The sequence below is a fragment of the Cupressus sempervirens genome, chromosome 4 (genome assembly GCF_028749045.1).
Source record: "Cupressus sempervirens isolate cs-2001-9-10 chromosome 4, ASM2874904v1, whole genome shotgun sequence".
NCBI classification, from domain to species: Eukaryota; Viridiplantae; Streptophyta; class Pinopsida; order Cupressales; family Cupressaceae; genus Cupressus; species Cupressus sempervirens.
This window is the reverse complement of record NC_143121.1, coordinates 632,451,149-632,473,649: the sequence shown is the minus strand read 5'-3', so window position 1 is coordinate 632,473,649 and position 22,501 is coordinate 632,451,149. Positions and strand designations below refer to the sequence as shown.

General features: G+C 35.4%; 1 protein-coding gene across 1 annotated transcript in view; it reads left to right on the top strand.

Annotated features, from left to right (window-relative positions):
• Window positions 1–22,501, top strand: part of LOC149562826 (protein TRIGALACTOSYLDIACYLGLYCEROL 3, chloroplastic-like) — a 122,153-nt gene that overhangs the window by 26,449 nt on the left and 73,203 nt on the right. The window lies entirely within an intron of this gene.

Sequence of the window (22,501 nt, the reverse complement as noted above, 5' to 3'; positions counted from 1 at the left end):
TTGTCCAAAATAATGAATATTTTATGAGGATGACTAATTAATTATTTTAATTAAATAAATAAGTGGTATTAAGTTAATTATTTATAAAGTTATCAAATAAATAAATATAAAAAGGTAACTTTATATTTAATTAATTTAATAAACTGACTTGAATTATAAAATATCTTATAAAGTCACTTAATAAATAAAATAAATAATGTTCTAGAAGTTTCTGGAGAAAGTGGAGAAAAAGAATAAATAGGCATCCTGGGCTTCACTCTCACCAGGCAGATTTGTTGTTGTTGATGTTGATGTTTGATGGTTGTGGAGCCTAGGATTTCTTTAGTTGTCTTTGGTCATTGAGAACAAAAACTCTCAATTGGTGAGCAATTTTGAGGGTGTGAAATATCACTTGAATTATTGCAAAGTTGAGGAAGTTGCTTTAGACTTTCTACTTGTACTTCAAAGCAAAATTTTATGGCCCTTGGTCAAATTTTGGTGGTATCGATTTGAGAAAATCTATTACAGATTTTGGAAGCATTTTGGAGCTTTGGAATTTCATCATTGGGTCGATTTCATTTATTGCACATTGCTGTTATAGTTACTAGTCTTCAGATTTTAATGGAGGACAATTTCGCATATCATATTCAGATTTTTGCTTGTATGGCCTCATTCGGGTATTGTTTCTTTGTGGGTATTTGAGCATTCATCTTAGAAGAGCTTGGCAATTGTTTTGGCGTATTTTGGAGTAGCTATCAGGTTGCTGGTAAATAATTTCAATGGTCTGATATACTATAGAAAGGGCACCATTGGCAAGACATTTTGGTTCATAGCTCGTCATTGAAGCATCCTATGGTTTTGGGTATTGTTGCATTCAATTGCTATTGCTGAGACAATCATTTCAAGGACAACTTCGAGGAGCCTAGAGTCTGCATTTATTTATCTAAAGTATTGCCAAGCAAGAATAGGGGCGACACTTCAAGGGAGTTGATTTCTTCATTTGGAGGGGTTTTCATCATTAACAAGTGTTACAATCAAGTCTCTAGCTCTTCTACAATTTGTGTACCAGGTTTCTCAAGTCAATTGTTGCATATATATTTTGCATTTTAGATTTCATACTAAAGCTGCATTTGTACTCAGAAAATTACATAGTTTGCATATGTTGTAATGCCAAGAGTCTTAGCCATTTCATACTAGCATTGTAGTTGACATTATATGTGCAATAAAGGAGACATAAGTTGTTGGTCTGATATAGTTGTAATTGAATATGTTTTTATCATTCATGATCAGCTTATTAGTTTGCATGCCAATTATTTGACAAAATGTCAATTGGATGTAGGTTCTCTTTTTGGCATAAATAATGTTATAATTTTGCATACTAAGTGTCTGTATTAATGCCACTTGGCTGTAAGTGCATTAATGCCATCTTAGGTTGCATCCAAAGTGTTTGTCATAATTACTAGTTGTTGTAGTTGCATAGTGCAAGTAGTTTTAGTCACATATATGCATTGAATATTGTCAAAATAAGTTGCACATTCATGTTAGGTCATTGTTTAGTCAATTTTGGGTCTTCTTGCAAGCATTCTCATTGATGCTAATTGAAGAAAAGAGTCATTAAAGCAAACTGAAATGTTATATCAGTCATATGACCCGTGCATGTGAGTTGTTTGATGAAATTCCTTGAGCCTCCAATCAGCATTTTGAGGTCAGATTTGAGCAGCGTCATTACAGATGTTGAGACATCTCGTCTCATCTACAGTCGAGATGTAGTCTTTGATGAGTAGCGAGGACCAGTCATGCCTGTTTCTCCTGTTCCTAATCTAGCAGACCAGCCTATGATGGCTCATGAGTTCGGCTTCCATTAGGTCCACCTGATGGGAGGGTTCTAGTAGCTCCTGCAACTCTAGTTATTCCAGTGATACTTGTATAACTACAGACACCTCCGACTTCTCCTACAGGATCACTTCGTTTTGTAGATGCTTCACCTGAGTTTGATCCAAATTCTTTTGATGAGGATCTTGCTGATCACGCATCTCTTGGTACTAATGTTGGTCATTCTCCTATCCGGCCTAAGTGGTGGGCTAAGACACTTGCTAATCTTCATGATGATGAGCTCATTGATGGGAGAACTGCTTGGGAAAAGAGCAAAACTACAGATTCTGTTAACTTTGCTCTCATGGCCAACATTCACGATGTGTTTGAACCTCAAACATATTCCGAGGCTAAAGGAATACCAGAGTGGGAACAGGCCATGACGTCTGAACACCAGAGCTTGTTGAAGAACAACACCTGGGTCCTTTTTGATCTTCGACCAGGGAAGAAACCCATCGGCTGCGAATGGGTCTACAAAATCAAATGTGAATCGGATGGTACTTTGGATAAGTACAAAGTTCGTTTAGTGGCGAAGGGTTTTTCTTAGTGTCAGGGCATTGATTTTGAGGAGACCTTTGCTCTTACTGCAAAGATGAGCACCATCAGATTAGTCCTAGCCATGGCAACACATTTTGGCTGGAACGTCCATCAGATGGACGTCAAGAGCGCTTTCTGAATGGTGATCTCCATGAAGAGGTCTACATGACGCAGCCTCCTGGTTTCAAGGTTGCTGGTAAAGACCATTAGGTTTTTAGATTGGTAAAAACTCTCTATGGCTTGAAGCAGGCCCCTCGGGCATGGTACATAAAAATTGATAAGTACCTTAGTGATCAAGGCTTCAAGAGGAGTTCTTCAGACTCAAATCTATACATCAAGACTACTGATAGTGACATCATCCTTCTGGTTATTTATGTGGATGATCTGATTATTACTGGCGGTTTGACATCTTTGATTCAGGGAATCAAATAGAATTTATGCCAGTCTTTTGATATGACTGACCTTGGGCTCATGCATTATTGCCTAGGTGTTGCAGTTTGGCAATAGTCTTTTGGTATATTCATCTCTCAGTCCAAATATGCCAGGGCTTGGTTAGACAAATTGCGTATGTAGGATTGCAAACCTGCATCTACACCTATGGAGAAAGGTTCAAGTTATGATTCTCCTTCCGTTGATGATACTACATACAGGCAACTAGTAGGCAGCTTCATCTAACTCTCTGCTACTAGGCTTGATATCAGCTTCGTAGTTAGCTATATTCCACGCTTTATGACAGCTCCTAAGGCTGATCATTGGATGGCAGCAAAGCGTGTGCTTCGTTATATGAAGGGCACTTTAGAGTATGGACTTCTGTACTCTCGAAGTTCTAATTCTAAACTCAATGGGTTCACAGATTCAGATTGGACAGGCTTTGTTGATGATAAAAAGTCAACATCTGAATGTGTTCAGTTTGGGATCTGGTGCAGTCACATTGACCAGTAAGAAGCAGCAGGCAGTTTCTCTCTCTTTTACGGAGGCCGAATACAAAGGGATTGTTAAGGCAAGATGTGAAGTTGTTTGGCTTCGTCGGATGCTTGGGGATATGCAGATGTCACTAGCAGGACCGACTACTCTGTTTGTTGGTAAGGAAGGCATTATCAAGTTAGCATGAAATCTAGTCTTCCATGAATGAACCAAGCATGTGGATGTTCACTATCATTAAATACGACAGTTGGTTGAAGACGGGACTATAGATTTGCAGTATGTTCCTACCATAGATCAGACTGCAGACATTCTCACCAAGCCTCTTGGTCCTGATAAGTTTGTCAAATTCAGAGGACAACTTGGTGTTCTAGATAGATTAACCAGTAAGGGAGGGTATAACAATAATAGATAAGTCCTTTATTATTAGTTAATGGTTATCTATTGTAAATATCTAATTAGCTTTAGTTTGCTTTCATTTTTTGCTTTCTCTAGAATAGAATGTTTCTATTCTTTACAATCGTTTCCTAAGGAAACATCGTCTCATTCTTTTGTATAAATTGACCATCTGGTCTCTGTTAATAACAAGCAAGTATTTTACCAATTACTTTCACAATAAAACCAAATGTTCAAGTCGTGACTTTAAAGTGGGAATGTTAAAATTGAAGTCTGTCGAGGTTATCTTATAATGGGTTGTGTTGGTTCCCAAAACCGCAGATTGAAAATCCAAGAGCTTGCCACTTCTCCGATAGGACTTCTCAATCAGTTCTGGCCAACGAACGGAAATCGCTTAGAATCCCCTGCACTTCGGGCTCTGCGACACCCAGGCGGGTAGACCTTCACCTTGAACACTGACTACTCAATTCAAGGGAATTTCTATAACGAATTTAAACTTTGCGAGTTCCTCGGCTAGCAAGGCCCTTGAACTCGATCGGAATGAAACTGGATGCTGAGTATTTGGATAAAATTTTAATAATAATGAATTTGATTTTTTTTGAGAAGGATATTTTAAATTTTCTGACTTTAATAACAAAAGACTAGTGCTTTATTAATCCAGGCGATAGAGTCAACTTTGGTGAACTTTCACGTACAACTTCATAATGTTCAATGCACTTATACTGCCAACAATTTTAATAATCTAGATGCGACAGACCAATTATAATGCAATCTTAAATTAGTCCAGATTGAATTTTAACTCCGCTGAGAAGGAGACAAACTGGACAGAGGTATGAAAACAATTTAATATTTCACAACACCTATGATGATCAAATTTAAAATGCTAATTGACCATGTCCACTTATTTGATATCAAAATCATATACAGAATTCTAAAATTTAATTACGAAGGACGATTCGCTTGTAGTTTAAATCTCCATGCCATTAATGATAAACAAAGAACATTTTTATTTTATTATTAAAATAAAATTATTTTATAATAATAAAATAATGAAATTTCATTATAAAGTCATAGGAAACTTATTCCTTCATACAATTAATGTAAAATGCTCTCCTTATAAATGACTTGTATGTTCGAATGTTTCCATTCTTATATTTTAATTTGAGTATCTCCCTATTTATATTTTTTACTTCCAAAGGATGTGACTTTAAAAAATATTTTAATACATCCTTTTGTTAGGAATGCTCAATTATCTGATTAATGGCACCTTTTCAAATGAATTGAAACATTAACAATGTTAATAATAATTGCACCCTGGATTGCGATAACCATTCCTTGAAAAAAGATATGAATTATTGTGCCACGATGTAAGATGATATGGCAGAGACTTATCGTATTTCCCCTTGAAGCGGTGTGTTAAGCTGCTCCTGATGCCATATACTCTATTGCAGAGATGCCACGATTTATACTACATAATTGCTTAGCCAATTTGTAGCATCAAATACAATATCCGTTGGTGTTTTCCATCGCCGAGTGTATCCATAACATTTTGAAGCCATATTTAATTCAATTGATTTTGATCGCTCTTGTGTCTTTACCACATATACGTTATTGCCATCACCCAAAAATCCTCTTTTTGACTTTGCCTTTGGTCATGATGTCAAAAACTTCTTCCACTCGCCTTTTGAATAAACAACTAGAAAAAATTTATTTGCTTGGACCCGCGTCAGATGTCTATTGCTGGTAATTAGGTCTTCATGCTTCTTAGGCAATATTTTTCTCTAGTCTCCGATTTATGTATTACCTGTCACTGTTTGTTTATATCATTTACATTTTGATGGGTCTCCTTAGCCGGTGATATTTGTTTGTTTGGAATTCATAGGCCAATGTTATTATTCATGTGCTCCTATGAAACAGATGGCTCCACCAAATGAAGATGTATCTTGTCGTGGCCAACATGATGAGCTTTCGAGTTTGATTTTTGGTATTAATAATCTTTGCCACCATCAGGTAGAAACCAACGTTCTGTCTCCGTCCATGCAATTTGTCCTTGCGGTGTTTTACATAGCTGAAAGTACTTGCACTTGGTCTGAGATCAGAACACAGTAAATCTTTAGATATTATGTTGCTGGCTGGGTGCTGTACTTAGACCCAACAGAACCATGCATAGCTGATAAATATAGATGGAACAGATCTGTGATGTTTGGAGTTACATCCTTTGGTCTGGTCTCCTACTCTCTCTGTCTTCACATTATGTTAAAAAATGATAAGCTGGACAAGTTCATGATCTCTTTATAGGATTACATGTTGTGTATCATCATGATTATCCTTCCTGAATCTCAATGAAGTTCAATCATTAGGAAGCTGCAACAAGATTACTGAGGCTGGGCATTATCTAGAGTGAATAGTGCAGGCCTGAGATATATTTTGGTAGATAACGCTGGAAGAGTTCCTGAGTGGAGATCTGTGCATTGGCATTTGAAGAGTCTGCCTTTTGGAGTATGCATTGGTAGTATAAATTCACTAAACCATACACATTCATATTCAGTGTGGCATTGTTCTTTAACTGTTTCATATTTTGATCTATGTATCTTGTGTTCTAATTGGGAAATGAAATACTCATAATGTATTCTGTAGTCAGTAATCAGATTTGAACATGCCAGAAGTAATGGCATAGTTATCACTTATGTTCTTTTTCTGACTGACTTTCACTGACCTCTCATTAAATGCACACCATTCAAGTACAACAAAGTGCATAACTTCATAGTCTTTATACGACAATACTTTATCCCCTTGAAACTCTGGTATTATTACTTAAATGGAGGTCAAAATTTTGCAACAAAATTTGAGCTCTATCAGGTTGAACATAAAATCCTAAGTGTATTTAAATTTTGGCTTGTCAATTAGTCCAAAATTCAGTATAAAGGCATACTCCATGCATAAGGGCCTTTAAATCCTTATAAAAATTGATTTTCCACACTTAAAATGACTAAAATCCTAAAGACAATCATTTTTTCTTTATAAGAATACACAAAATCTGGACTATACATGAATTTCCCTTCATATTTTGGCCAAAATCCGGACTATACATGATTTTCCCTTAATATTTTGGCCAAAATCCAGACTAAACATGAATTTCCCTTCACATTTTGGCCAAAATCTGGATTCTAGATGAATTTCCCTTATTATTTTGGCATTTTCAAGAAAAATTCTGTTGGAGGTCAAAATCTAACCATACCATGAATTTCCACCACTCCAGAGGATCTTGGTTTGATATTTTCCAAGTGTTTGAAAAATCCAGAAATGGGGTGGTTTTCCCCCAAGGGGTTGTTTTTCTCCCAAGACCAAGAGCGGAACATGAAATTTTTTCTAAGTATGGAAATTGTTCAGACTAATGCCGTTTTTCCCTAGGTGACAAGTATGGATTCCAAATTTTATCTAAGTGTCAAATTTTCCCTCAAGCGGAGTTTGGAAGGATGGAAATATCTCTAAAGTGTTCGAAATGTCTGGACTGAGGTGGATTTTCCCTCCAAGAGCTTATGTGGGAAATTTTTCTGAGTGTTGAGAATGTTCATACTAGGGTGGATTTTCCCCCTTGTGATAGCAAAGCAAGATCAAAATTTTCCGAAGTACAAGATGAATCCTATCCAAGCCTTAATTGATTTTTCCTACTTTGCATGGATAGAATTAGAGTGTGGATGTGACCTTCAAATCCATGGATGATATGATGGAGAGGGAAATGTGGACTTCTAAGTTTTTTTTGGGGGTTGGGGGTGGGGAATCCATACCTGTGTCGTTTTTCCCTTTTATGGCCCTTTTTATCATTAAACAAAGTAAATAAAGGGAAATTAATAAAGTAAAGTATGAAGCATCTAGAAGGGTATCAAAATTTTATCCCACATTGCTTGTGGGAGGTAAATCAACAGGCCGAACCCCTTTAAAAGGCCATGAACTTACAGAAGAAATCACAAGGATTTATGAAGACAAAAGGCCAAGTGGCTGAAAATCTGGAGCAAGAGGCCAAGTGAGAGACAGATCCAGTTGTAGGTGATTGAAGCTTGGGTGAAGAAGGAGATAAACAACCACTGGAGAGGGGTCTGATGTAACTAGAAATCTGAGATAAAGCCATGAGAATACTTGTACATGATTTAAATCTGAAGGTGGCCTCCATGAAAGCAATTTCTTGCCAAAATTGGAGTATTTTCTCTAGCTTCCATTTTTTTTCTCCTGATTGCAGCTTGGAAGGGATGTTTTGGGAGTCATTAGAAGCCATCAGAGTTCTGAGAAAAATAATAATTACAGACCAGGTCTGCAGACAACTTGGAAAGGGATTATTTTTTTGAAAAACCTTAGAGTTTCATTATGTGTCCAGACTGCCATGCACTTGTTCTAGATCATTTTCCCATCCTTAGACATCAATCTGGAAGCCATTTGAGGGCCAAATCAGAGGTAGGCAAGCCCAGATCTGAAAATTTCATAATCAGGGACGATTTTGTCAGAAAATTTATTACAAATAATCCAAGTGTCTAACCTGTTCAAACTTTTTGGCTGAGTCTTCTCCTGCCCATTGCTCATCATTTCCAACCATTATTGGACAATGAATCTCTGTGGTAAGGCTGCCATGAATCAAAGTCTAAGGACTGAGTCTGAAAATCTAATTTTCTTTCAAAGAATCTGGGATTGTTTTTGTTTGCATTCTGATCATAACCTTTTTGCTGGCTTTTCAATCATTCTGAGACACATTCTAAGCCATTTGCAAGTCTGAAACACCTTTTCCATCAGACCAAATCTGAAGCACCCATGTATAGGATGTAGTGCCTACCCCTAGTTTACTTTTCAGTTATTATTGCCGAACTCTTTTAGGCCAGCTTTATGATTATGCTTGATGATTAGTGACATTTGATTTCCAGATTGTTAAATGTTATTTCATACTCAGTTGATTTATGTGATGAGTTACTTAGTTATTTCTTGTGTCTAGGATTATTTCGATGATGATACATGTATGTTCATATAGTGATTCTAGTTATTTCATGATGATAGTTAGATGGATTATTTATATGTGTTTTCTATGGATACTTACACCATACTTGCATGTGTATGGTGTACTTGTACGTTTTATTTTACTTATGATGTTTTTGATATGGTTGAGGGAGTCGTAGTTGTTAATGTTTTAGCATCAGTAGAAGTAAAATATTGATTATCTGATATACTGATCTGTGCTTATAGATGAATTAGATTGCTGCTGATTATCATACCTACATATATATACTGATGTATATGTAGTAATGAATGTGTATTATATGATTAACAGCAGCTATCTAATCCACTGTTATCAGGCTCCATATTGTTATTTGCCGGCAGATTTGTTATTATTGGGCTCCATATTATTATCGGTAGTTATGTTATCATCGGGCTTCTTGTGTTTAAGCACCTTATGATCTGTTTGGTTAATTAAGATATGTTATGTCATGCCTTCAAAGAGGCATGACCCTACGTGGCCAAAGGCCACGTAGAGTCATGACTTTCTACCACTTATATATATGCCATGCAAGTCGCTGAGAATGGATATCAATAACCGGCATCTCCAACCTTGCGACTTGTTCATTTATCTTGTTCACTATAATATTATATGCAGGATTAATTGTATTCATTTGTATCTTCAACTTTCTACGATCTGAGGAAAGAAGAAGACTGATCTTAAGCAACCTGCAGATCACTGTTAAAGAAGACATATTCAGTACTATTGCATCCCAAGATCAAATACCATTCTGTAGATTCAAACACACAGCTAGCATTATCTTTGTTATTATTTCTATCAGTGATCTTGAAAACTATAACAGTAGTCTCACCTGATAGTCGGGATCTACACAATGTACCACTTCCCACCATTGCTTGATTAGTTTAATTTAGATTATATGTGTATGTACATGCATGGATTTTATGTAGATTGCAGGTACCGGGCATCGACTTTCCTGAATTGCCAGGATGAGCGTACCCTATCGCAGTATCTCAATGGTAAAAGAGGGGAGATAAATTCTCGAGTCTAAATCCTAACCTTAAACCATTTGTCCTAGAAAGTCGGGCAAGAATCTGAGTTGTTTACCTTCCGAATTCGTCGAGTGACGTAAATTTGTGATTATAACCCTTGAGTTTGATCTAATTTTCTGTATTTTATTATGGGTTTTCATTTTTAGTCTTGTGAGTCTTTGGTGATTTTCTGTTATAATTAAATCGATTTAAAAGAATAATTAATGATTTAATTTAATGAAAATTTTATGAAGGAAACTTGATATTTAATTATATTTAATTAATTGAGAAATTAATTAAATAAAAGCATTAAACTTAAAGATTTAGTTAAGTCTAATTTTGGGTGTAATAATATTTATATAATTTAATAATAATATATTTAGGAGTTCATTTTTAAATAAATGCTAAATATTATTATTACTTGAGTTAGTAAATATTTTTATCAAAAATGTCTCTAGAATTAATGAAAGAGAGAGAAAATTATTTAATAAAGACTTTAATGGCAAAAAGGTTGTGCATGAAAACTAAGATATAATTAAATAATAAATTGAAAAGGGCTTTTCTCGTGATTGCACAATCAAAGCCCTAAATTTGGGGAAAAACTCTTTATTAGGGATTCAGAGTTCATTTCTCCATAACCAAGATTTGGAAGAGCAATTTTCGAGAAGAAGGATTTTCAGGAAAAAAGGGGAATACTTGTGTGCTCCGTGTGTTTGTCATTTTTAGCATCAGATCCAGGTAGGATCTTGTGGGTTTATTTGTACAGTAGTTTTCCGTTCTTTGAATTTCTGTATTCTTCGTGTTTATTGTATTTCTAGTTTCAAAATGTTATTTGGACTGAGACCCTTGTAGGCGAATTCATTGTTCTTCATTTTGAAATCATTTGTATATGAATTGTTAGTTCGAAACCCTCACTTGATTTAAACTGGGTGATTTGTAATGGATTTGTTAAAATCGGGATGTGGGTTTTGAAAAGAAAACCAATTTTGTTTTATAGATTTTGACTATTTGGTCAGACTTCTATACCAAGTTAATATTGGAAAATTTATCAAAATAATAATAATAATGTAATTACAATATTAAATATAAAAAAACGAATTTAGCAAGGGCTGCGATTTTGGTTTGTTTTATTTAAGAAATGGAATTAAAAATAAATAAATATAAAATTGAAATTTGTGGGCGGGGCCACCAATTCCCCACCCACCTACGGCATGGCATAGGTTGGCTGCATGGTAGCTATGGTTGCTGCTGCAGTAGCAGCACTGCCGCGGCAGCAATGCCTAGGCTGGCGAGCCTTTAAACTTGCTGTTATTATATTTTTTTTATATTTTTAAAATTAATAAATTTTACAATTTAATAAACTTTTAATTATAGTTAATTTTAATTGTTATTAAACTAATTCGAATATAATTAATTAAATTAAAAGGTATTATAATATTAAAGTAGTTAATACTATTTTATTATTATAGTAATGATAATTATTAATAAATTGAGATTATTTATTAATAGTTAATTATTATTATTTTAATAGCTAATGTTAATTATTTAATTTTGTTAAGATGAATTTAAATTATATGTTAGTTTTAAATGACAGGTTTTGGGAATGGTTTTTTGTGTTAAACCTATAAGTTCATTTATTTTAAGTCTAATGTTGATTTAATTAAATAATTATTGTTTTGTCTAATGGGAAAAATGGTAAACTCGGGTCTTGCTTAATGGTACAATTTTATATGAAAATGGTTTATATTACTAGGAAAATTTAATGATTCGGAAACCTTAGTAACTATAATAATTTGAGAAGACAAAAACGTGAACCTGGATTGTAATCGAAAACTCTACAATCTGTAATACTTGGAAACGGAATGGAAACTTGAAAACCTTTAGTAAAAAAAATGAACTTTAGCGTTTTAAAAACCAAGTGAGTTATGAAAGTTGCATTGTTTTGTGCCTCATATGATGTGTGGTTTACTGTTGTGGGTTTTGGATTTTGACTTAGTACTTTGACCAAATCAGAATGTTTACCAGAGGCTTGGGGGTTTTGTTCTATGATGATGTTATGCATCTGATCTTATATACCTGACCATGGGATGTGTCCATGTGTTTTGTATGGTGAATTTGTTCAGATGTTTGTTAGTACTTTCTAGTTCTTGTGTAGAACTGAGGTGGATGATGTGTCTTTTCTGATATAACCTTTGAGTTTTCGATCAGTTATCTTTGGATTGCTTCCTAGTTGCTTGTATAGGACCGAGGTGATTATGAGTTATTGTTTTTAGGTGATGTCATGTTATGTCATGGTTTTGTATATGTGTACTTGATTTTCGATCAGTCCTGTTAGGATGATTGTATTGGTGAAATTTGTGATTTTGATCAGTAATGTTTTCAGTATTTTCTAGTTGCTTGTTTAAGAACTGATGTGTGGTTTATGATCGTATGAGACCTGCTTTTGCTGAGCTTAGGGTAGGTTATCTATATGTTATGTTGGGAAGTGGCTTGCAATGGAGGCCAGAGCCCTAAAGAGGTTGCCTGGGTAACCCATTGTAAGTTTTTTGAATAAGTGATAACACTACATTTAATGACAGTAAAATGAATTAATAAGAGTCATTGTTTTTCCTCGCCTATGCCTCAAGTACTAGTACAAGCGAGGATGAGAGTAGAGAGGGTGCTTGGTTGCAACCTTGCTTCGTTAGTATGCCTTGTTAGTACAAAAGGATACTAGTGCCACATAGAGTCATTAGGGGGCCAGAGTCCAGTAAGGCAGCTAGGGTAACCTTAGAGTTGGTTCATGCGATGACAGTTGCCCATTTACATAGTAGATTTCCTATGTGTCATTGTTGCCTCTAGGTTTAGATGTCATTTGTGTCTTGGTACCTTGAGTTAGATTTCTTTCATGTTTTCCTTGACCTAGATGTTGATTTTGACTTTTGAGTTTGTTATCCTGTTTGGGACTTGAGACTATCTTCTCAGCACGGTGGGAGTGGACCATTTAGGTTTCACAAGGTCGGGTGGTAGTGCTTTTTACTTTTACCTTTGAGATCTGACAATTCAATGTCGTTGTTGGAGTTCTCTGTTTTGTATTATCTTTCATTCTGTTCTTAGGTACTATGATGGATGGTTGTACTATTGTATTATATTTGATGTCATAGATCTTACGAGATGATGTAATTTATTTTTATGATGTATATTCTTTCAACCTTTCATACCTTGTGACTTGTACAGTGGATGATTGTGCATTCTGATTATTGCCAAGTGGCATTCGAGAAAATTGTATATTATTTATATGGATTTGTACTTGTAGTTATTCTATGATGTGGATTTGTTATATATTGTTTTTAGTATTAATTAAACTTAAATGTGATTCTACGTCATGGGACCCTTAAGAGATGTAATCAGTTTATGTGTTGCTTATGTATGAGTGTATGTTATTGCTTCTGCTATTTTATAACTGTTGTATATTATTTTTAAAAAGAAAAAAGTTGTTTGGAAAACTTAGTAAATCTTTAGGTTAATTTCTTTTGGGTTCCCTAGCGGGGCATTACACAGGGGTGATTTTCCTTGAAAATTTATTAAAAATAATCTAAGGATCTAACCTTCCTAAGATTATTTGCAAAAAGATCTCGACATTAAAACCTACCATTTCCAATTGATTTCAGTCACTTGGGGTCTGAGGTAAGACTGTTACGAGCAGAAGTCTGAGGACAATTTTCTGAAAGTCAACTTTTTTTAATCTGGGTTTGTCCTATTCATTGCCATCTGTGGATGTCACCTAGAGGTCATTTTGAAGGCCATACAGAGGTCTGAAAAGGTATGCTGCAGACTTGTCCTTAGAAAGTCAGGACTTATCTTGTCATGACAATAAGGTTTTTCCTAAGTCAAACCCATTCATGCTCCTATGAGAACTCACATGTATCGATTGGATCATGTTGGGAGTAATGTTGGAGCCCATTTAAAACTCATTTTCAGACTTGACCATGGATTGTCTTCAGAAGATCAGAAGTTTGGTGAGGTTTGATTGTATTATTCTAAGTGATGGATTATTGTTCTAATTCATGGATAAGCACAAACTCAGGTTCCAAACCTTAATTACAATTATTGTGCATGGATTTTGAGCTTAGTTTGGATCAATTGCAACTTATCTTCAGAAACTTTTGGTCAGTTTTGATCATGAACTTGGTTGTAATGCTTGATCATTTTGTTTGTTGTTAACCGATGGGTTTCTAGACTTGGACATTGCTTAGTTTGGAATGCTGGGATTATCTTAAGAGGGATTAAAATGAAATTGCAGAGTTGTAGAAGTTTTAAGCATTCCAAGTAACTAGTTCATTGTCATGATTGGACTGTTGTTTGTTTCCAAGGTCTTGTATGAATCTTAGGTCATGATTTGGAGCTAATTTGATAAGTTAGGCAATTGATTTGAGGATGTTATCATGACTGATTTGAAAATCAGAATTCAAAAGTTTGTCTAAGTATTAAGGATCTTTAGTCTTTTGATATTCTTGCTTGCATTTTGATCGTTGCTTTGCTTGGATTAGCTCATTAAAACTAAGTCTGAAATTAGTTGTTTAATCCATGGATACATTTAGGCAGTTTCATGATCTACACTGAATATTTTCACAAATCTTTAATCCTTACTAACTTTGAGCCTTGTAGCAGGAATTATGTTTGGATCAAAGGCAAGGATAGTCACAAGTGAACAAAGGAAGTTGGAAGACAAGTTCAAGCTCAAGACCCATGATAGCAATGAAAGAGGACTAATCTAAAGCAATTGAGTTCATAAGACAACTCTTCAAGATGATGTACTTCAAAGATGGAACACAAGAAAAAGAAAATTCAGGGATCAAGATGAAGGAATACTTCCAAGACCAAACCATCATCAAGCAAGGACATAAGAAAAAGTTTGAGGCTGAGACCAAAAGAATCCAAGGATAAGATTCCTATTTAGAGAGTGATTTTGATGATGATCAATCCATTCAAAGAAGTGAATTATTAAGTAAAAATTAATATGCCAAGGAAGAAGTTAATGTGTTCATGGGATTGCTCCAAGGATCAAATTCAAAGATGAAGAAGACAAAGAAGAATCCCAAACAATGAAGGTGGAAATACTAAGGGTTCAAGCATTGTAAAGTCCAGCCATCTAAGAGAAAGAAGTCCAAGAATGATGAAGACTCCCTAGGGTAATGTGGTGGAATTAAGACAAAGATTGCATTGAGAATTTAAGAGCTCATGGAGGCCTTCCTAGTGGTGTCATGGAAGAACTTAGTGAAATTTTGCTTAAGTTCCTTGATTTTGCTAGAAAGGAGAAGAGCAAGGAAGTCTACATCTTGGGTGATGACTTGTATGATGACTTGGTAGCTTATATGCTTCTTATTGGTCCCCAGACCATTGAATTTTTTAATTGGCTTATTTTGGGGTGTTTTGTTTCTATTGGCTACTTTTGGTTGCCCTAATTAGGGTTTGTAATGGATTAATCCGGGCCATTGATTTCAAATCAATCTTGGCTGTTCATTGTAATTGGGGCTCCTATATAAACCACACCCCTCTCATTTGTAAAGGACTTGTTGGAGGGTTTTTGCTAAGATAATGCTGAATTTGTTGTACTTTTCATTGTTGTGTCTTGCATCGTGAATTTTAAAGTTTGCATTATTGCATGGTGATCCATACTTCCTCGCTTAGCTTAGGATATCATTTCATGTTGTTTAGAAGTAGTTTAGTTGGATGAAAGAATTGTGGATGTTTACTTGTTTGACTCGAGTATAAACTAGGCCACTAGCCTCTTGCGATGGTAGGAATGCCTTGTGTGATGAGCTAGTGAAAGTACTTAACTTCAATTGATATCCAATCTTTAGTTTGCATCCATTGATGGGATTGAAGAGGGTAGATATTAATTTGAAAACCATTTGAGTATATCCTTAGAAGCTTGCACTAGGTGGGTGGAGTCGCTGATTAAGCTACATCTAGTAGAGTCCAAGTCCATCCACATTTCCTTGCATTCATAGTAGAAGTAGAATTAGAAATAGAGGTCAGACGTTTGAGTTAGAGCTGAAGTGGAAAAGTCAAAACATATTTTCATTGCACATTGTGAAGTTAAATCTTTAAAAGTGCAAGCAGTTGATGTCCATTGAATGAATAGCGTAAGTCCACAAGTGATTAACAACAAATCACATTATTTCACCGAGCGAGTATCCACCGTTGAAGGAAACCTTGAAGTCATTTCATGATCTTACTTTGCAAGCTTAGCATGAGAGATGACCTTATATCAAGTGAGGATTGAATATTTGGTGTTTTACTTCGAATCATTAAGTGTTTGATTCTGCATGTTGTAGTGGAATAAAACTCACATAAACACTGCCAATCCTCTTAAAATCTTTCAATGTCTTCTTCATGGTACTACAGATATGTATTCTGCCTCTATCATGTATTGAATATTCTACCTTTGCAACTGGAAGTTGTGTGCAATATGACACTGCTGCTATGATCAAACACTACCCACTCAAACTGCTTCTGCATATGCTGCCAAAGTGAAATCTTCACCTTTGAGATACCTTCAAGTAATAATATATATACTTTTTCCAACTTGCATATGAGTCTTTTGTGCTTGAAAACATGCCACCATGCATCTTACTTGCATAATGTTTGGTCTAGATGCTGTCACACATAGTAGGCTGTCAAATATTGACTTATATACTGTTTGATCATCAAAAATTCGTATAGCCCATTCCTCTATGCCATAACCATCTTTCATCTATGTTTCCTATATACCATCTCTGTCCCTTGATCTCCTTTCTGTACTTATATTTGTGATTTCCCGACCTTAAGCATGAGATGTTAGGGTGTATCCTTGATCACACATATGACTAACACTAAGATATTCTTCAAACTTCACAATGCCACCATCTACTTTCTTCAAAGTGAGAAACTTGCTCTTGTCCTCTGCAATGTGGGCCGGATCATCCACCATCAATGTCCCATTGATTTCCTTCATCTTGGGCATGAAAAGCAGTTAGTGCAAGCATAGAGTTTGCCTGTCTGTTTTCCATGCACCTGCTTCCTTTTCCAAACTTTTGCAGTTTCTTTAAGTGTAGCAGGCATATCCAATTCCCAGTCCTGTGTAGGAGATTCCACAAAACAACTTCTACAAAAGCATGCTATATAACTAGAGTTATTGTACTTATAAAGTATTACATTGTAATGCAATAAATGAGCAAGTGAATCACAACTTTCATTTAAAAACCCATAAGATCATATTTGTTTGGTCCTATACAAAGCTATATCTTGCACATGTCCCACAATCTGTTGCTTTATGACCAAATTTTTTACAAGAAAAACAATACCCAAAGAAAAAATATTGGAACTTGATCATATGAGACTTCTTTGGAGGGAATGGTCTTTTAAAACTCTTGTTATCCTTGTTGGGTTTTCGAGGAACATCATCTTGTTTCTTCTTGTTGCCCTTATTGTTGATAGATTCCTTAAATGCATTTGTATAGCCTTTAGGACTTTCAACATTTGTTTACTTTGGTGGTTTAGTAGCCTTTGGATTCTGATCTTCTTAAGTATTCCCTTGGTCTTCTTCGTAGCCAAGATTAGTCTCAATGGCTTTGGCGATTGATATTTTCATCCAGAATTTCCGCACTTTTTCTCAAATTTTAGGCCTTGGTTCAATTGAGCATTAGTTTTGTCCAATTCTTTCCTCAAGGAAACAGTTTCAGATACTAGCGGCTCTCAATCTTATTTCTTTTTCTCCAGCTGAATTCTCACTATTTCTTCTATTCTCTGTGCTTCTAATCGAGTCTTCATTCTGATGATAATAATTTTTGATTCCTCAAGGCTTTTTGTTTGTTTTTCTTTTGAATCACAAACCTCTTCATAATTTTTTTTGTAGCTGCAACTATTGTTTCATATATGTTTTTTAAGCTGCTTGATCTCACTTAGGGTATAAATGAGTTATTCTTTAAGAATAACATCTTCAATTTCAGCATCTTCCTCCACTTCTCAGTTTATCTTTTCTTTTACTCTACTATCTTCACCTCATGACATCAACTCTTGTTTTTGCTACCATGAGCTACCGGGGATGCTGTCATCACTCTCTTTGTATGTGTTACCATCCCCTTTGGAATAGAGGCTTTTCTTGTGCTTATGTAAGTTCTTCTTGTATAAATGATGTTTGCTCTCTTTCTTTTTGTTATGATATCATTTATCATTATTGTCATCCTTTTCTGCATATGGACTGTCAGCAAAAAAAAAGTCCTATTTTCTACGTTCAAAACATCTAAGTTGTAGTTTTCCTTTGTATTTGCTGGATTCTTTCTTCAAATCTCTCCCAAAATGGGCTTTCTTTGCATCTGACTTGTTGCTTGATTCAGGGTCTTCATTCTTCACCTTCTTTGAAGCTTTGAAGTCTGCTTCCTACTTTGACGGGTTCTCTTTTTCAGTCCTCATTTCATATGCATGTGAGAATCACATGCAATTAATCCATGGTTAATGAATTCAGATGCTTCGTTTCTTCAATGGCAGAAACTTTGTATTACATGTTAATGGGAATGTCGTTAACATTTTTTGTACAATCACTGATTCATCAACCTTTTCGCCAAGTCCTTTGATGGTGCTGACAACTTCATCCATAAGGAGATAGGCTGCAACTTTTTCTCCCTCTTTCTGTTTTAGGCTCCGAAATTGTCATCTCGGAGTTTGGAGCTTTGTCTTCTTGACTTTGTCATTGCTTTCACAGATGTTGTGAAGTTCGTCACAGATCTCTTTTGCGGATCCACAATGCACTGCCTTGACAAAGTCTGATTCTCTGAGAACACACAAGACAGAATCCAGGGCTTTTGCATTATTCTTCCTAGCCTTCCTTCTGGCATGATTTGTTGGTGGGAGTGTCAAAGCTTGAAAACCATTCACAACTAATTGTCAAATATCAAAACCTACAGCCAATAGATAAGTTTGCATCCTTACACTCCAGAATGTACATTTTGTTCCATCAAACAATGTAGCTCTATTTAAGGAGAAAATTTCTCGACCCATACCAATTAATAAGCGCACACTTATATTGAGAGGGGGGAGGAGGGTGAATCAGTATTAGAGACACTTATATTGAGAGGGAGGAGGGGGGTGAATCAGTACTAAACACACTTCTATTTATTTATAATTTAACAGTCACAATAATAGCAAACACACAAGATCCACACAATTAAGAAACAAGATTTAGAAGACTGCTTGGATCTACTGTCCAAAAGAAACCTCGACAAAAATGATCTTCCAATATTTAGTAGGCACCAAACCATTGGAGACACCAATCTCCACATACAAAATTTGCAAGGCACCAACCTAGTGGAGACACCAATGCCCACAATTGATTACAGACTCAACAAGAGACATCGATCTCTTTGTTTAGGAGGCACCAACCTCTTCTATAAATTGTAACTTCTATAATACATGAACATTTTTATGATGCATTTTCACACTTAACAAAATCTGCTGTGCATTAAATCTATTCAGCTTTGTATTCGAATGATAAAACAATTTCTCCCAAACAATTCTCACAAAACATATGCAATCTTTTTACACCCCTTGGGTGCCAAAATTACTTACATGAAACACATAGGTCGGCCCTATAAAATTAAATCATAATATTAGAGCTCCATAAGTCAGCCATTAATTACTTCTCTTGTAAAATAATTAAATCCCATGAGTTGGCCTCTAAATACACATTTAAAAAAAAAATATTGCTTTTATAACCATGTTAGTGAAACAATTGGAGCCAATATAACAAACAATAGCCTAAACATTAATGTCAATAACTGTTATCATCACTGCCAATATTTCCAACAATCTCATTTTGACATCAGCGACAATCTTACCTGTGCCTGATGAAAACAAACTTCGACATCAATGGCAACATTTCCAACAATTTGTCAATCATTGATGCTATTTTAGGAATTTGAATATAAAATTATAGTGTGACCACTAAAAGCCAACCAAAGACTTTATTATTTTTCAAGAATATGGTGAGGATTAATGAATTACTAAGCACAAACTTATTTAGAGTGAATATGGTGCCTCTAGAGCTAAAAGACATTGCTGAAATTTTATAAATAGACAAATTTGCAAAAGAAAGTAGAATATGAGAGGAATAGACCAATGTGAAGGTCATTGCCACACCCATTGATTGAAGGAGAGCTCCATTACAAGCAAAGTTGCAACTATAGGGAGTGATGTTGGAGCATGAGAGAGATGATATACTAAAGGAAGTTAATGAAGGGAATTTTGGAAGGCACAGCTTAGGAGATGAATGCATAGGAAAGGTATTACTAGCCACTTTTGGTGGCACACTCTCTTTCCAGGAGTAACATGTGTAGAAATGTGATGTTTTCTGGAGGGTAGGAAGACCTATTGCAAGGGATGAAATGCCATTTCAATTAGTCTTGGCACAAATTCCATTTGAAAAATGGGTTATAGACTTTATTGGATCCATCGATCCACTTGCATGTAAGACACACTTGGTTTATCATAATTGGCATTGAATACTTAACCAAGCGAGAGAGAACAAAAGTAACCAAGGGTTGTACAACCACTACTGCTGCAAAATTTATTTATGAACCTATCATAATGTGGTTTGGCTTTCTGTTTAGCATTACTAATGATCAAGGAAACATTTTGTGAATAGAACAATAATGGAGCGGTCAAACAAATTTATGATTGCACATTGCAGGAGCAACCCTTAGGCATTGCATTAACTAAGACATCCAATGAGAATCCAAAAGATTAGGATTTAAAAACTCCATATGAATTGTGGATTTATAGGACTACTATAAGAGATCAATACATTTCTTCCTTTTTGACTTGTGTATGGACATGATGTCACCTTCCCTATATATTACATGGTCTCAAATCTATGCTTTGTAATTAAGATAATATTGGACTACGATGAACCAATTAAAGATTAGTGAAGACAGAGACATTGAATGAGGAGAGCTAAACTGCCTTAGAAGGCCTAGCATGATTGAAATATCAAGAATAAAGCTTTTCAAATTTGTGCTAGAGTATTGTTACATGTTAGGAAAAAAATCAGTGAAATTGAAAATGCGATGGCTAGGCCCTTATAAAATTGTAGATATATCAAAACTAGGAGCTATCAGGCCCTTATAAAATTCCAGATATACTACAATTAGGAGCTATCAGATTAAAAACTTAAAAAATGACTTACTAGATGGGCATTTAAATTGAGTAAAGTTGCAATTCTACTATGTTGAATATTGAAGGATAGAATCAAGATTAAAGTTTGGTGTGAATAGAGTACCATGAACAATCTACAACACTGTTTGATAGAAGTTTATATTACACTCAATGGTTTGATGGCTAGTTACATGTCAAACTTCAAACAAATTATGCTGATAGGATTGTGAACTAAATGGGGTAATTCAATAGTCAGACCTTACCACTTGCACACCGGATTGTAACCAATGGAGGAGCCGCAAAGGCTTGGGTTCTAGATTGTGATGTATACCCAAAGCTCCTTTTTGCCATTGGACTTGCTGAGATTGTAAATTATGATCTCTTGGCATGTCATCTAGGATGATTATACTAGCCTTGCTGGTTAGCCGGACTCTATCAAAGAGTTGGAAAAAGTGTGCTCTCAAGAGGGGATAAATAGGAAATGCTACTTAAATATATTTGAGATTCCTCCGCTCCCTGATATATGGAAAGGAAAAGCTCCTTGCCGGTTCATTAATAGGCAGACTAAGAATGAATTAACTGCTGATCCGCCCCTCCAAATCGGGAATGGGTCAACAAGAGGCCTTATCTACTTATTTGCCACAACAACTATTTCCATTTGAATCCAACTCCATAATGTAGCACCCAAAGAAATTGAGATGAAGAGCTACGCTGTGGAGTGAAGATTGTCTTTATTTTTTTGACGTTAGGAACTAAACCCCATAAAGGAATTGATAAGAGCTGTGTTTAGTTGGAAGTTAGGGTTTGTAGGGAAAAGAAAAGGTTTGAGCTAGCAATAGAAGAGGGGTACGATATTGAGAATGTAAAAAATGAAAAACCTACCATCAAAGCAAATGACAATCTTTGACCTCAGTTTAATAAAATATCCTTGGAAAGCAATGAAGATTGATAGGGAAGGGGGGCTTTCTCCAATGTCCAAACATATGCTCTTTATACGGAAATTTTTTGCAATTATAGTCATGTACCCCATATAGAGATAGATCATGACTAGTTCAAAGAAACAAGATTCTCTCTCTTTGTCTCTCTCTCATAAACACGGATATGGTGGTGAGAGTCTATACATGTAGAGGTGGGAAGCCATGCTGAAATTGGACATGGGTGGATTTCCTATTTTTTACAAGGAGGATGCATGGGTTAGGTTGATTTTGAGTTGCATTCACCCTGACCTAATGTAGTTGAACTGCCCATATCAAATTTGGAAGAAAGCCATTAATGCAGTAATAGAACTATGTGACAAAAGCAAACTCTCAAACAAAAAGATGAGAAATAAGGAGGTAATGACACTGACCGGGACAAACCCTAATGGGAGAAACTTTGTTGTAGTAGATATGTCAAACCTTGTTGAGTGATATGTTACATAGGGGATAGCCCACAAGATTACTAGCACTTATGAGATGATCATCAATGAAAAATAGCTTGATCTCTGAGGTGGTGAGAGATCAGTTGTTGGAAAATATTAATAGAAAAAAGAAGAGTCACTACAATTTCTTGTATGAAGTTTAATAATGTGCTTTGCATTTTATTTTATGAAAATGAT